An 18,333-nucleotide genomic window follows, 5' to 3' on the forward strand; every position below is an offset into this window, starting at 1 on the left:
TCAGTTTAGTTTTCGACGTAAACCTCAATTGTAAGATCCATAACATCATTGTCTTGTCTGGTTTTCATCATAGACCTAACATTGTCTGATCGGTCATGACAGTTCTATTTCGTTTTCGGTGTAGATTGCACTTATATGATTAATCACGTTATTATCCTGTATCATTTTCGTCATAGACTGAACCCTGCCCGATTGGTCACAACAGTTCGGTTTCATTTTAGGCATAGATCGCACTTGTATGATTGGTCTTGTCGTTGTCCTATCTCTTTTTCATCATATACTACACTCCATCCGTTAGGTCCTAACAATTCATTATCGTTTTCGACGTAAACCACACTTGTACGATCTATCACGTCATTGCCCTATGGCTCTTTCGTCATAGACCGCACCTTGCTCGATAGGTCATGATAGTTTAGTTTTGTTTTCGACGTAAACCACATGTGTACGATCGATCATGTCGTTGTCCTATCTAGTATTCGTCATAGATCGTACCAGATTTGATTGGTAATTATAACTCAATTTCGTTTGGCTTAGATCACACCTGTATAATCAGTTGCGTTGTTTTCCTATCTGGTTTTCATCATAGGCCATACTTGGTTCGATTGGTCAGAATAACTCAATTTCATTTTCGGCGTAGAACGTACTTGTACGATTGGTCACGTAGTTGTCTTATCTGGTTTTCATCACAAACGATACTCAGTCTGATCAATCATAATAGTTGAAAATTGTATTCGACATAGAACACAACAATATGATCGATCATGTCGTTGTCTTGTCTAGTTTTTATCACAAACCACACTCAGTCAAATAGGTTCTGACAGTTTAGTCTTAGTTTTGGTGTAAACCAATGATTCGTCCCCAATTAGTGTTCTACTGGATTTAGTCCTCAGACGGGAGTTATCAACAAAATTTATAAACCTAATTCACCATACACTAGGGTAGCATAGCTAGCATAGTATAGTGGTTCTAGGATCGTCCACAGGGATGGGTCATATCACACGCGATATTAGTTAAAGAACTGGATTTGTGTTTTTTCTTTTATGAGTTAGCTTTAAAAGAAAACATAATTTTGGTTGAGCATGATTGGTTTTAAGCTAACCAAAAATAGTAACTGAGATTAATTACAAAGAAAAGGTTTCTTGGAGTTTTAGGTCACTAAGTTCAGGTTCCTTATACAAAAGGGGGAGATTTCAGATCTTTTCCTCGCGTTGGGGATAATAACATAAAGAATGGTTATCTCCCGAATAGGTGTGTTGCAGTTGCTTCCCATTAATGGTTTCAAACACTAAAGTCCTCTCACTGTGAATCATCTTTCAATGGCTCATACCTTTCACCTAGTATTGGCCATTCAAGGTGATCCTAACCTCGGATTACCCTTCAAAGGCTCACAAGAGATAACTAATGGATCTCCAGGGAGTCCGAAAAGCTTACCAAGTGTTGGCCCATGTGATTTTAAGGGATTTTAAGTTAAACATAAAAATAAAAGCCATTAACGAGTCACAACTCTCCTCATTTAAAACAAGGAAAACTCCCACTTTTGCATCCGGACCCCTTACCTAGCTTCCTTCAGTCCAAGAAACAAAAAGCCTAGCCACTCATTCTTCGGGAAAACATTCTCAGAGGTTGTTTGGATATTAAGAAAATAAAAACAAAATGAGTAGGTAAGGCAGAGCAACGCTCTGTATATTTCTTACTAAAAGAATTTAAAAGTGATCCTAGAATTCCTCTTGAGAAATTTTTACAAGTGTCCTCAAGAAGTCCTTCCGAGATATTACAAAAAGAGATATTTTAAGACATATATAGAGAGATATTTTTAACCCCTCATTTAGATATCCTAAATATCTAAAAATATCTTTAGCTAATTACAAGGAGAGAATAGGTAATTACACAAAATATATCAAGATAAAAATCTAAGGGAGTCGGTGCAAAAATATCTGAAGATTACACAGGAAGATTTCGCAATGCTTGCGAAATTTCGCACAGGGTGCGAAATTGATTTTCCTCAGCTTTGGTTTCGCAAGGGGTTGCGAAATTCATTTTCATCAGTTTCGCAAGGCTTGCGAAATTTTGCACAAGGTGCGAAATTCATCTTTCACAGTCTTGCTCTCTGTCCTGCAGCTTATACTCCTTTTGGCATTTCGCAAGGCTTGCGAAAATTTCGTATAGCCATGCAAAATTCTTGGCTGTTAGATTTCTTCTTTGATTCTCTTCCTTGCTTACTTGATTGATTTTGCAAAGGTTAGGAAGCTCTCCAAAACTTGGATTCTTCATGTAATTGAGCTTCAACTTGCTTTTTCATGGACTACACAAAGTTCTCCCTCATTCTTGGCTTGTTTTAATGATAAAAAAGCTATCAAAAACACCAAAACTTGCCAAAAACCGATTAGAAATATTTGTAAGGGTCTTTAATGTGCCAATTGAGTCAAAAGGTAATAAATACTACTCAAAAGTGTTTAAAAGAGTTTATAACAAGCTATGAAAGAGCACTTTTTGAGTAGTAGTCACTCCCCCCAACCGACATATTGCTAGTTCCTTAGCAATGAAGGAGAGAAAAAAGAAAATAGATAGTAAAATAATTTACAAAATCATGCTTATCACTCCAAAAAATTTTCAAGTGGCATGATGTAGAACATACTCTCTCATGGTACATTAAAGAAGTAAAACCCAACCTTCAACAAGAGTATATCAAATATCTTGCTTGATCACAATTCATAAAGAGTAAGCATTATGCAAATTTAAGTATTAAAAGGATTTCCACTCTCATAGGCTCAATCATTACTCTTCCACAAAAATCTATGTGTTAAGCTTATTAGTTTCTGAATATAGTATGCTGAACTAATCTCTCCCCCAAACCTATTTCTTTATTAACCTTTAACAAACTGACCAACCTCCAATAGGCTAAGAACGCACCTTTTATTTCACAATTTTTTTCATTGTAGGTGTGCAATGCTAAAGGTATTGTTTTCTAAAGTGTTCATGTAATGGGGATCCATCGATGACTCCCAACCAATCAAGGTTTAGGGCATCAAGTTTTAAGGATCTTTCGACCACTAACTCTTCAGATTTCACCCTAGACTTTTGAGAATGAAATTTAATACCCAAGCACCTACAATATGTTAAACTCCACCTATTCACCCTTGTAACAAGCATTAAGGTCAGTGACTCCCAACAGATCCGATCAGTCACAAGAGTTTAACATTATTTTTGGCGTAGACTGCACCTGTACGATTGGTCACATTGTTGTCTTGTTTGGTTTTCATCATAAACTATACCCAGTGTGATTGTTCATGACATCTTAATTTCGTTTCAATGTGGACCGCACTTGTACGATCACTCATGACATTGTCCTATCTGGTTTTCATTATAAACCGCACCCAGTCTGACCAGTCAAGACATGTCAGTTTCATTTTTGGCGTAGACCGCATCTGTACGATCGATCATGTTGTTATCATGTCTGGTTTTCATCACAGACTGCACCCGATCAAATAGGTCCTTATAGTTCAGTTTCGATTTCGGCATAGACCAAACCTATACGATCGATCTTGTCGTTGTCCTATCTTATTTTCGTCACAGACTGGACCCGGTTCTATCGGTCACGACAACTCAATTTTGTTTACAATGTAGATTGTATCTGTATGATTAGTCATGTAGTTGTCCTAGTTAGTTTTCATTACAGTCGACACCAATCCATCACGAAAACATAGTTTCGTTTTCAGCATAGACCACACCTCTACGATCAATTATGTCGTTGTCTAGTCTGGTTTTTATCACAAATCACACCCAATTGGTCGGTCATGACAATTTAGTTTCGTTTTTGGCGTTGATTGCACCTGTTTGATCGGTCACGTCATTGTCCTGTTTGTTTTTCATCACACACCACACCTAGTCAAATAGGTCTCAATAGTTCGGTTTCAGTTTCGACGTAGACCAGACCTATATGGTCAGTCACGTCATTGTTTTGTCTAGTTTTCGTCTCAGTCAGTTCCCGGTATGATTGGTCAAGGCAACTCAGTTTTGTTTTCGATGTAAAATGCATGTGTACAATTAGTCACATAGTTGTCTTATATGGTTTTCATCACAATTGGCACCCAATTCGAACGATCACGAAAGTTAACTATCATTTTCAGTGTAAGCTATAGTTATACGATCAATTATGTTGTTGTCTTGTCTAGTTTTTGTCGCACATGATACTTGATCTGATCAATCACGACAATTCAATATCGTTTTCCGTGTAAATAGCACATGTCTGTTCGGTCATATCATTTTCTTGTTTGGTTTTCCTCGCAAACCACACCCAGCTAGATAGGTATTGACAATTCAGTTTTGATTTCGGCGTAGACTAGACCTATAGATTGGTCATGTCATTGTCTTGTTTGGTTTTCGTCACCAATCATACCCGGTCGAATTAGATAATTCAATTAATAATCAGCTCGTTAGCTAACACATACAGAAAATCATAACATTACAATACACACAAACACCCACAAACACTGACCCCAAGGTATTATTGAAACCTTGGCTTGATACCACGCTATCACGACCCAAAATTTGGCCCATGACCCCAGGTCAAAGGTTTGACCGTAAGGGTTCCTCCTACACCACGTTGATAGTCAACCAAAACACTCTGAATTTTTTTTTTCTACACATATGCCACACTAGAGTTTTCCCCAACTAACAATATACCAAACAATACTCAAAAGCAACAATATTTAATATTTATCATTACAGTCCAAAAATAAAAGTTCTTAGTTAACAACTTAATCAAAATAGGGTCTCATTACAAGTCCATAGTTCACTGTTTACTAAAACAAGTCCCAAAACCATAAACACAATAAATACAACACGCTCCACTAGGCCGCTCTAGGGGCATCCTGAAGTCCTCCCTGCCCCACCTATGAATCCTTAGGAGTGATATCTGAATCTAAAAAGATGTAAAAAGGAAGGGGTGAGCATTCCACATTGCTCGGTAGGGTGCCTAACACCCAAGGGGTTAATGGGGATTACTAAGTTTCAAAAGAACATAAAGGAAGCATTTCAACAACATTGATCAAGTCACATAATTCAATCTCTATAATTATACACAATTCCACAATATTCAATAATTAAATGAAATGCATATGAACGTGTGACACACAATCATATAATGCACTGTCGTTCTCGGGTTTTCACTGAAAGATACGTGTCCGCACCTAAATACACTCCCTATTCCGAGTCTTCCCGGGGTAAACTTTAGGGTCTTTCACCTTAGAGATCTCTCTCCTTTCTTAATTCGTCTCACACGGGCCTTTACTTTTCATCACTATTTCATTTTTTTTTCCATTTTATACACTTTTCACAATTTTTATCCTTTCTTCACACAACCATGATGCAATTGAATGCCACGAGGTCAATTACTCTCATTCATATGTATCACCAATATCATTGGAATTACAATCATGCCACAAATCCCAAAATCTCCCAACAATTCCAACAATTTCAACAATTCCAACATTCCCAATAATCCAATAAAATAAATTTTCCACAATAAAATTACCGAAAGTATTCCAAAAAATTCTCAAAAATTCACATATTAATAAGTTATCACATATACCACAATTTCGTAATTTTCCAACAATTCTAATAATTTCCAATACTCAAATATAATTAATTTTCCATAATAAAATTACTGAAAATATTCTAACAAATTCTCAAAAATTCACATATCAATAAATTTGAAATTATACAACAATTTCGGAAATTTTCAACAATTCCCATAATTTTAACGACCCAAAACAATCATTTATCAACCAAAAAGAAATTCCTGAAATTACAAAAATTCCAAAAAAATTCCAAATCATCCAAAAAAAATTCCTACAACACCAATATTACCTACTTAACTCATAATGACAAGATTTACAATTTTTTTTCCAAGAAAAAAATGCATTTATTAAAGTTTTAGTGTTAGGTTCCCCTATCATAGATCTATGAATCCAACCGTTAAATTCAAGGTTGGCCACCGTAGAATTGTTCCCTTCGTCGAGTAGAACACCTCAAAATTTGAGGCGAAATGGACATCGTTCGACCGTCCAAACGGCCGACCAAATTTTCGGTGAAAACACTCTTCTCACAATCGCCGCGACTCCTCCTCGTTTTTGCCACTTTTTGTTTTTTTTGTTTTTGTTTTTTTTTTTTTTACCATTTTCTCTTTTCTTTTTAAAACCCATTTCATTTTGTTTTTTAATCCACCAGCCACCATAAGCCCACGACCTAATATCCAAAGCCCAATGAATTAATTCTTTTTTTTTTCTTTTTATTCCACTTGCTTTGTTTCATTTTCAATTCATTTCATTTTTCATTTTTTTTAACAACACACAAATTAATTTATTAGACACCAACCCAAAAATTTAATTTTCTCGATTTTATTATTAAGTAATTTAATTTAATTTTTACTTAATTAATTCTAATTAAATTTAATTAAGTCACTTTTCATTTTTGTTTTCGTTTTTGAAAATTTTCAATTTCTAAAATCCTAAGAAATTTTCTACCATAAGGTTGACATGGCACAAAATTTTCAACTTGCTTAGTTGACTAACAAAATAATTCGAATTTCGCCAATCCAAAATTAACACGTGTTCCCCAAACACTTTTCTTTTTTACTTTTCAACCACCACTCAAAAGAAGACTTTTCAAACTAGAATTTCCAACGTGGCAAAAAAAACCTAGTTATTACATCCTACCCCCCCAAAAGAAATTTTGTCCCGAAATTTAAACAAGCTTACCCTAAAAATTATAGAAGAGTTGTGGATAGTGTCATCTCATTTCTTCATCAGGTTCCCAAGTGGCTTCTTCTATCCCATGGTGTTGCCATCACACTTTGACTGCGGGAATCACCTTGTTCCTGAACCTATGCTCTCCAACTTCCAGAATTTGTAAAGGTTCCTCCACATAAGAAGTATCTTCACTAATTTGAACATTGCAAGTCCACTACCCAAGTTGGATTTGGAGTACACTTCCTTGGCATTGACACATGGAAGACATCATGCACAAGGGACAACTGTTGAGGCAAAATTAACTTGTATGCCACTGGGCCAACTCTCTTATCAATCTAAAAAGGTCCCACAAATCTAGGGGCTAACTTCCCATTTTTCCCAAATCGAAATATGCCTCTTCGAGGGGACACTTTTACAAACACCCAATCTCCTTCCTTAAACTCTAAGGGTCTTCTCCTTTGGTATGCATAGCTTTTTTGTCTATCTTGGGCAGTCTTAAGCTTTTCCTTGATGAGTTGTATCTTTTTTGTAGTCTCTTAGACAATCTCAAGTCCCAACAAATGACTCTCACCCAACTCTATCCAACACAAGGGCAATTTACAAGGTCTCCCATAGAGTGCTTTATAAGGTGTCATGCCAATACTAGATTGGAAACTGTTGTTATAAGCAAACTTTGACAAAGGTAAGTAATCTGCCCAATTTCCTCCAATGTCCAAAACACAAACCCTTAACATGTCTTCTAAAATCTAGATCACTCTTTCTGATTGACTAACTGTCTGAGGGTGAAAAACGGTACTAAAATTCAATTGGGTGCCCAAAGCCCTTTGTAAACTCTGCCAAAACTGAGAAGTAAACCTAAGGTCCCTGTCAGACACTATAGATAAAGGTATCCCATGCAATCTCACAATCTCCTATATATACAACTTAGCTAAAGAGTTCATGGAATCAATAGTCTTCATGGCTAGAAAATGAGCTGACTTAGTAAGACGATCCATAATCACCCAAACTCCATTTTTCTTACTTCTAGTTCTTGGCAACCCTATCACGAAGTCCATAGTGATATGATCCCACTTCCACTCAAGTATAGGTAAAGGTTGCAACAACCCTTCAGGCCTTTAGTGTTCAGCTTTCACTCGTTGACAAATTTGACAGTTGGCTACATATTGAGTAATGTCTCTCTTCATCCCACTCCACTAGAACTGTTTCTTTAAATCTTGATACATTTTAGTACTCTTAGGGTGGATGGTATACTTTGCCCTATAAGCATATACTAGAAGTTCATTCCTCAACTCCACATGTCTTGGCACACACAATATCCCTTTAAACCTCACACTCCCATCTACATGCATAGACCAATTTTCATCTACTTCACCTTCTACCAATTGGGCTTTAACATTTTCTAAAAACTCATCACGATAGGCCTCCACTATTCTTTGGATAACCATTGGTTTAGATGATATACTATACAAGCATGGACCCTGTCTTTCCCAACCAAGACATAGCTCAAAATCCTTAATAATTGCATACATCTCAAACTCTCTCAACCCCAAGCTAGACAACTGGCCATAGCTCTTCCTACTTAAGGCATCTGCTACCACATTCACCTTTCCAAGATGGTAATGAAGAGCTAAATCATAATCTTCCAATGTCTCTATCCATCTCCTTTGCCTAGAGTTCATATCATTTTGAGTGAAAATGTATTTGAAACTCTTGTGATCTGAGTACACCTCAAACTTCTCTCCATACAAATAGTGTCTCCAAGTCTTAAGGGCAAACACCACTGCTACAAGCTCCAAATCATGTGCTGGATAATTCCACTCATGTTGCTTTAATTGTCTTGAGGCATAAGCTACCACCTTATCTTGTTGCATTAGCACACACCCTAGCCCTACTGTATAAGCATCACAATAAACCGTAAACAACTCTCCACTAATAGGAGCAGTTAACATTGGGGCAGTGGTCAATTTCCTCTTCAACTCCTGGAAAGCATTCTCACACTCTTCCTTCCATTCAAACTTCACCCATTTTCAAGTCAACCGAGTCATTGGTGCTGCAATCCTAAAGAAGTCTTCCACAAACCTCCTATAATATCCAACCAACCCCAAGAAACTTCTAACCTCAAATACATTAGTAGGCCTTTGCCACTCCTGCACAACTTCCACCTTGGAATGGTCCACTGCTATTCCTGCCTCAAAAACCACATGACTTAAGAAATTCACTTCAGTAAGCCAAAACTCACTTTTGTCCAACTTCCCATACAATTGATGCCTTCTTAAAGTTCTAAGGGTGGTCACCAAATGCTGCTTATGCTCCTCCAAACTCCTGGAGTTCAAGATGTCATCCACAAAGACAATCACAAATTTATCCAAGTAAGCACGAAATATTCTGTTCATTAAATCCATGAAAGCAGCGGGGGCATTAGTTAACCTAAAAGGCATGACTAAGAATTCATAATGCCCATATCTCGTTCTAAAAGCGGTTTTAGGAACATCTTCTTCCCTGACCCTCAATTGGTGATACACAGTTCTCAAGTTAATCTTACTAAAATACTTCGCACCCTTCAACTGATCAAACAAGTCATCTATCCTTGGAAGAGGATACTTATTCTTCACCATAACTCTATTCAACTTCCTATAGTCAATACACAACCTCAAGGTCTCATCCTTCTTCTTTATAAACAAAACTGGGGCTTCCCATGGTGATGTACTTGGACAAATAAAACCCTTACTTAGCAATTCCTCCAACTGAATTTTCAACTCCTTCAACTCAAGAGGCGCCATCCTATATGGGGATATTGAAATAGGATACGTTCCTGGGTATACTTCAATAGAGAAATCGAACTCTCTATGTGGTGGTAAGCCTGGTAACTCATCTGGGAATACATCCTGAAACTTTCTCACCACTGGAATTTTTGTAATGTCCTTCTGGGCTTTCTCCTTACTATGAAGGCAAACTAGGAAATTTATTGATCCATTCCTCAACAATTAATGATATCACGGATAGGACTACGAAAAAGGCATACTAACACATTTCCCTCCAACAAAGCAAACCTCAAATCCACTCAGCAGACAAAATATTATCCTGCGATGATGACAATCAATAAGCATTCTATACACCGTCAACCAATCCATTCCCAAAATAACATCATACCTAGTCATCTCCAAAATCCTCAAATCCACCTTAAGTGCTCTACCTGCCAAGGTAATATTACGCACCCCTTGCATATTCTGTCAACTCTAGAATTCGTATCCATAGGGGACTCGATAAGTAACAGATTTTCTACCCTTTCTGTTTTCAACCCCAATGCATTAGCACAAGATGCAGAAATGAAAGACTGAGTTGCACCAATATCAAACAAAACACGCACCCAAGTACTATATACCAAAATCATACCTTCCACCAATAGGGCGTCCTCCTCTAGCTCTGTTGGGGTCAAGGCAAAAACTCTTCCTACTACCTGCCTCTCTCTACCTCTAGCATTAGAGGAGATGCACTAGAATTTTTTTCGGAGAAGATACATGCACCAAAATATTTATTTGAGAGATTCATGGCTTTAAGAAGTAGCCAGCATGCACCAGAATATCTAGAAGAGGTTGCCACTTTGATACATTAGACACCAAAATTTGAAGTGGAGAAAGAGGCCATTTTGACAAGGGAGTCATGCACTCACGGATAGCTAAGTTTTAGATGAAATTTTAATTTTTTTTAGTTTGATAGATCTTATGTTATTTAGTTACATTTTGAAATTATGAAATATTAGTCTTAATGATTTTTTTTTTTAATTTATGCGTCTTAGAAATATTAATTTTTAATTTGATAGACTATGTTATTTAGTTTGTTTTGAAATTGTGAAATATTAGTTATGATTGATCTTTGATGATATTTACTTCTTTGATTCTTAGGTTCTTAATGTTATTGATCCCAAGTTGATATTCTTTAAAAATCTTAAGTGATAGTTTTGATTGATCTTGAAAGTTGTATGTATTTACTTCTTTGATGATATTTACTTCTTTAAAAATCTTTGATGATATTTACTTCTTTGATTTTTAGGTTCTTAATGTTATTGATCCCAAGTTAATAATCTTTAAAACACCTTAGATGATATTTTTGATGGGTTAGTATTCATTTAAATTTTAGATGATGATTTCAATTGATCTTGATAATTGATATTTAGTTCTTTGATTGTTTAGTTCTTAATGCTATTGATCCCAAGTTGGTACTCTTTAAAAATCTTAGATGAAAGTATTGATTGATCTTGAAAGCTATCATTTATCTCTTTGATTCTTTAGTTCTTAATGCTATAGATCCCAAGTTGATACTCTTTAAAAATCTTGAGTGATAGTTTTGATTGATCTTGAAAATTGTTATGTATCTCTTTGATTCTTTAGTTCTTAATGTTATAGATCCCAAGTTAGTATTCTTTAAAAATCTTAGGTGATAGTTTTGATTGACCTTGATGATTGTTATTTATTTCTTTGATACTTTTGTTCTTAATGCTATTGATCCCTAATTAGGATTTTTTTTTTAAAAAAAAACCCTTAGATGATAATTTGGATTGGTTAGTATTCTTTAAAACCTTAGATGATAATTCTGATTGATCTTGATAGTTGATATTTATTTCTTTGATTCTTTAGTTCTTAATGTTATTGATCCCAAATTAATATGCTTTAAAAAACCTTTGATAATAACTTTTTGATTTTATCATAGTTCATGTGTTCTTTAGAATTCTAATTATGAGTTCTTGATTGATATCATGTTAGTTTGTTTGATATAAAAATCATTAATTCGTTGTTTGGGTAGTCTTTTGTTAAGTTTAATTTTTAGAGGTCATAGGAAAATAATGAAGATTGGCCACTACTCTCACCATATGAGTTTTCTTGGATGTCGAAAATTTTACTTTGTGATTTTGTTTTCTTTTGTTTTACTTGGTATTTTGTTTCTTATATTTTGTTATTTTTAAATCAGTTTCTTTCATTTGAAAAGAAAATACTTTTCTCCAAAGATTCCTTTGAAAATCTATTTTAAAAATTCATCTAGAATCCTTAGGATCAAAATCTTATTTTTTTTTTTCAAAAATATGCAACTATATCTCATTCAGTTTATGCCCTTTTATTTTCGATAAAAATTTGCTTTTGAGTCAAATGTGAATCCAAGCTTGAAGTCCCAAATAGATGGGAATCCATATGGTAGATTTATGTATATCAATTAGGGATTTGGTGGAACCCTTACATAAAATCATTTTTCAAAAGCCTTTTATCGTTAGCTTGTTCAATTTACTATGTCTCTAAAAAGATATTTTGATTTGATCTATTTATGATGTTTCTAAAATTTTCCTAATGATTGTATGATAGTGTAGACATCTTGAACATGAATTTAGAACTTTGTTTGAGGTTAAAAAGCAATATTGAAATGGAAGATATGAATGAGTCTTTCAGATGGTTCTATTTTCACCTAGTTTTGGACACTCTAAATGTTTTTGCAAAAATAAATTATTAGATGACTTTGTAAATTTGTTTTGATATTTTTCCTAAATTTTTGACTTCCTGAAAATGAATTTTGACACCTACAATATTGAAATATATGTTTTCTAGAGGGAGATGTGTTTTTTTAAAGTTGCATCCACTGTACATGATTGATTCTGGATAGCTAATGAGTTTTGAGTGTTTTAAAAATAGTGTTGAGTGCTCCTTGACCTTGGCTTTATTTTTTTGTGTAATTTAGACACTTAAATGACATGTATGATTTTAGGAGACATATGCATGCTTTTTTAAATTCGGTACATGTATGTCATTGTTTTCTGCCCAGTTCTAGACCTTTTGGAACTTTTGTGGGCTTTTGTTTAAATTTGTTATTTGAATTATTGCTTGGCCATGTGGATGATAGACTAGACATGCAACAAATGTTCTCTGGAATTTTTTTTCAATTTAATTCACATTTTTTTTCAATTTTTTTTTTTTGTGAAAACTTATATTTTGACAACATGCTGGAAATTTTGTACTGTGTTTAACTTATATTTTAACCTAGTATTGTTTGGCATATCTTGACTTGATTTTGGCTTTTATTCTTTAATGTAGACATAATGAGGATGTTGTTTGATTTTTTTCATAACAAAATAATGTTTTTAGATATTTGTTAGGATTTTTTAAGTGAATGCAACTATTCTATCCCTTTACTACATGTTTTTGTCTTAGTTACTAACTTTGATACTTATAGGTATCTAGAGCATTAGTTTAAATTTAACCATGAGCCCGTATGCATGTCCTATGTGATAGTTGTTGTTTCTTTAAACTCATGCCATTTCATTTGAGTTGTATATTAGGGTTTATTGTTATAGTTATTGGTTATTACTTGTGAGCTAACCCTCTCTATCCACATGTAAGTGCATTGTAAGTTATGCATGCTATCTAGGTACGTCCCATACATCCTTTATCTTTTTAATTTTGTAAATAAGAAAATTTTGTTTGTGAATACTCTCGTGTTTGATATTGTCTTGATTGCTTTGAATTATTGCTTGATTATTTGAATGGATTGAATGCATGAGGTATGTTGTATTATATTGTCAAACTAACTTTGATGTCTTGTGATAGCACCTAAGAAGCAATCCAAGTACACACCCTAAGTTTTCTTTATGATTGTGATTGGCTTTCTTGTTCGGCACGTTAATTTTAAAATCGCCTTAGCTTATCTAGGTATCCATAATTAATTGATTACTTGTCATATTTCCCTTGACTTAACCAATAGAGACTTCTTTAGGGCTAAGAGGGGTGTTACCTCTTTGAGGTACCTTCTTGATAGGTAACCTGATCTCTGAACTTAGACTCAGGCTTTTCGAAGACATACTTTTCCAAAACTATGGAGTCACATTTTTTAGGGTTTTTATTTATTGTTTTATTTTCCTTTAAAAATAAAATAAAATAAGTGGCGACTCCGATTTTACTAAAACTAATTTTTCACCATTAAAAAATGAGTCTCATCGATGAGTGGAGGCACACGTGAAAAATGTGAGTCCAATCTTATTTTCATTCTTTTGATAAGAAGAGGGTGTAGACCAGTCTTGACTTTTCTGGTTAAGTTTTTGCATGCCTTTGGACGTTAGGTTCAATATCTTCTATGATGGCAGGGCTTGTTATATTGCTGATGTATTTGTGATGATGTTTTCATATTGACAATTGATATGTCGTGTTTTGTCCTGCTTGCATTTTAGACTTAGAGTTTTGGTCAACATTTGTTTTGTCCAGCATTTTGGTTTGGCTTTGTTAGCACAATTTTCGTGATGTATGGTCCTATGTGGCCATTTGATGATTGAGGCTAGTTATTTTCATTGCGTGATTGTTGAGCATATCCTAAAGTGTCTTGTGTGGTGACATTTTGTGTCTGATGTTGGTCACTATCTTACACTAAGGCATACCCCATTTTTGAGTTCATCATATCTCTTATTGATTTCATGATCGCTCAATCTGTTTACTAATACTAGCGAGTCATTATACTGGGGCATACCTCCTTTCTCATTGAGTTCATTATCCTAGTCACTCCTTCTTTCAGGGTTCTTCTGGGTGTCTCTGGTTGCAAACCACATTTCTTGGTTCTTGTTTTGATTTAAGTGTTCTTAATTACAGATCACATTTCATTCCCATTTCTTTGAGTTTGATAAGGCATTCCCTTTCTGTCATTTTATTAAGGGCATCCTCCTTCCTTTCGTTTGTTTTTTAGGGCATTCCTTTTCCGTCAGTTTGCTTAAGCCATCCCCCTTCCCCCAGTCTGTTTAAGGCATCCCTTTTCTATTAGTTTGTTTAAACCCTTTCCGTTAGTTTGTTTAGGGCATCCCCTTTCCTTCAGTTTGTTTAGGGCATCCCTCTTCCTTCAGTTTGTTTAGGGCATCCACCTTTTGTTAGTTTGTTTAGGACATCCTCCTTTTGTCAGTTTGTTTATGGCATCCCCTTTCCGTTAGTTTGTTTAGGCCATCCCCCTTCCGTCAATATTGTTTAGGGTATCCTCCTTCCATCAATTTGTTTAGATTATCCTCCTTCCATCAATTTGTTTAGGGCATCCTTCTTTTTTTAGTTTGTTTAGGGCACCCATCTTTCTTCAGTTTGCTTTGGGCATTCCCCTTATGTCAGTTTGTTTAGGGTGTTCCCCTTCTTTCAGTTGTTCTCACCACTATGGATTGGACATCCATAGACACTTCAATTATTTCACGACCATAGATTAGACATTTATGAGCTTTTGAGATTGAGTTTATTCGCCATCATAGATTGGACATCTATGGGCTTTTGAAATTGAGTTTTTCACCACCATAAATTGAACATCTATGGGCTTTTGAGATTGAGATTTTCACCATCACAAATTTTTATCTGTGGGCTTTGAGATTTTCACCACCATAGATTTCCATCTATGGGCTTTTGAGATGAAATTTATTTACCACCATAGATTGAACATCTATGGGCTTTTGAGATCGAGTTTTTCACCACCATGGATTTCTGTCTATAGGCTTTTGAGATTGAGATTTTCACCACCACAGATTTTTATTTGTGAGCCTTTGAGTTTATTCACCACCATAGATTTTTGTCTATTGACTTTTGAGATTGAGATTTTCACCACCATAGATATTCGTCTATGGGCTTTTGAGATTAAGATTTTCATTACCATAAATTGGATATCTATGGGCTTTTAAGATTGAGATATCATCACCATGGATTTTTATCTTTGGGCCATTGAATATATTATCACCACCACAGATTTTTTATCTATGGGATTTTGAATATATCACCATCATGGATTTTTTATCTATGGTCCTCTGAGTATCACCACCATAGATTGTGTATCTATGGGCCTTTGATGAGTTTCACTATCGTAAATTTTCATCTATGGGCTTTCCAGTTTAACATTTAGAGTTATCTTTTTGGTTTAGCTTCCAAAGCCATTCTTTTCTTAGTTTAGCTTTTAGAGCCAGTCTTATCATTCAGAGCCACAACTCTCGACATTCATGATCATTAGCATTGCATACCTTGTCCTGGAAGCGTCACACTCCACCTTACTTCTCATTTAGTTACATGTGCTTCTCACTTCATCATATTATTGTGGGGTTTCTCCTCCTCCATTGCGCATGATATAGTCCTTTGAGCTCATAGCATGTGTTTCGGTCATATTGTTGGGTTCCCTACACCTTGTGTTCTCATATAGTACATGTATGGTTTTTGCCTTTGTATGTATTAGTTCCTATGCTCTTTGATGATCCGACTGCTACTCAACTTTGACATTGATTTTCAAGTCATTTTTTAAGACATTTTAAAGGTAGTTTAGATCCATAGTGTAGCTTTAAAGGCACCTCAGGAGCTTTTTTTTCTTGCCCGATCTAGAGCCCCCTTTGTTGTTGTTTTGGTTTGACTGAGATCTATTCCACTAGGACACTTTTAGGGGTCTCTCCTATTCTTTGGTAGAGTTCACTTCGTTCCACTCATTATTTGCGCTTTTATTTCATTCAAAATTTCAAATTCCTTACACTTATGAGCTCTACCAAAGAAAGACATATTTGTAGACCCTTTCATTTGGAAAATTTTTAGGTCACACTTTAAAAAAAAAAAAAAAAAAAAAAAACTTGTTATCTAGATTTGTTAACTAGCAGAGGGGAGTGGTTTTTTTTTTGGCATAGGTTTCCTACAAAGCTGGTGTTTTTTTAGAGTGAGAGGTGAGTTGTAAAGGGGCAGTAGAGTTGGTGGATTTTATGGAGAGAAAGTGGTAGGAGAGCTGCTGGGTTTTTTTAGAGAGAGAGTAGTAGAAAAGTTGATAGGTTTTAGAGAGAGAAGAGAAATGAGAGTACACTTTTTTGGAAAACTATGGGGTTGTTTCCCTGCAGGAGGTTTTGAGAGAGTTGTGAGCAGAGGAGATTCTTATTTTTTTTAGTTGATTGTTTGGAGTCACAGAGGAAGTTTAGCGGGTTTCTTTGTTAGGAAAGGGAAAACCAATAGAGAGGGAGCATTTTTTTTTTTTTGGCTGGTGAGGTTAGTTGAAAAAGAAGGAGATAAAAAAAAACCAGCAAAAAAAGAGAAAGAGGGAAACAGAGGATGCAAAGAAGAGACATCAAAGATGGCGAAGGATATCCTTCTTCTAGTGCTTTTTGGTTCTGGGCAGAGAAGAAGGAGATCATGGGAGAAGGATAGCAACAAGAGAAGAGAAGCAGAGGGGAGCTTTCCAGGTATGGACATTTTGAGGCCTTGTTCATCTTCATTTATGATACTGTTCTTCATTTTTGTTTTATTGCCATTTTATTGGATGTTGCCTTCTGATTTATGTATGGATATATGGTTTTGACTATTGTTTATATGGTTTTGTGTGTGAATAAGCATACATCTGGGTTCATCTGTTTCTTCCTTGCCTCTGTTATAACCCCATTCTTTGGGTTCTCCACGAGTTTCCTTTAAGCTTATTAAGAAAGCTTTAAGGACCTTTTGTTAATTTTTTTTTAAAATTTTTAATTTTTTTGTGCTCTTGTTTGTGATTTAGACACCATCTGAGTGCTCTTCTCCACGAGCTAAAGAATACCAGAGTAGCTGTGGATGCTTTGAGAAAACCGGCTAGTGAATCTAAGAAGTAGGTTGCAAAGCAGCAACAGGTTGTTATGAAACAGTTCAGTAAGACTAGTAGCAGGGTTATGTTCATACTATTGTCTTCATGGGTTTCTCATGGACCAACTTCTATGATTCATGACAAGAAATCTTCTATTAATAATGAGTAGCAGAAATGCTTGTGGAGCATTCAACATTGGTGATGGCTAGCCCGAGTAGGTTTCATAATGGGTTTTGAGGTTTTGCCATTGCTGCTGCTGCTCGAAGGCTAGAGTTGTAGAACTATTAACTCCCTCAGAGATTATAGCATCTTCTGTGACTCAACATGCACTTGTGTCAGCAGGCTGCAGAGGATATGTTGATATGGCAGATACTTTAATCAAAATCGGAATGGAACATAGTGTTAGTAGAAACTATTTAACTGGACGTTCCCCATACATAAAGCTCTGAGACAGAGAAAAGGGATCCCATCAGGCTCCATTTCAAAACATGCTCTTTTACAGCCCTCTTGTAATGGCTGCTAGAGAGCTAGCTAGAAATCTGGGTTAGGTTATGCGTTGATGCTTGGTGGAGATGTTGCTAAGAATGTTGACCATGCCTATTGCTCCTTTCAGAAGCAGTTACAAATTGATGGTTGCTACGTTGGAACTTGGACATGAGGTTTGAAAGATGGAGAGACCTATGCTTGCATGCTTATTTTTCTTGCACTAGAACACTGCAGTCCAGTAATCTTGGATGCAAAGGATCCTATTCATGGGACAGGCTGGTAGGCTTTGACAAATCCCTTCATGAAACTTCACAAAATCAAAATGTCTCAACTCAAATGTTTTAAAGCTCTTCCTGTAGAGTCCTTGGATGACGTGAAAGAATTGGATTCCAACATGTTATATGAGCAGGACAAGCAATAAAGGGGACTTCTCTAAGTCATTATAGAGTAGGGATACTGTAAAAACTAGATTGGAAAAGGCGGAGGTGATTTATGAAGTTTTGGCTTCTAAGGGGAAGTATATCTACTGCAAGTT

Source organism: Vitis vinifera, chromosome 10 (assembly GCF_030704535.1).
Source record: "Vitis vinifera cultivar Pinot Noir 40024 chromosome 10, ASM3070453v1".
NCBI lineage: Eukaryota > Viridiplantae > Streptophyta > Magnoliopsida > Vitales > Vitaceae > Vitis > Vitis vinifera.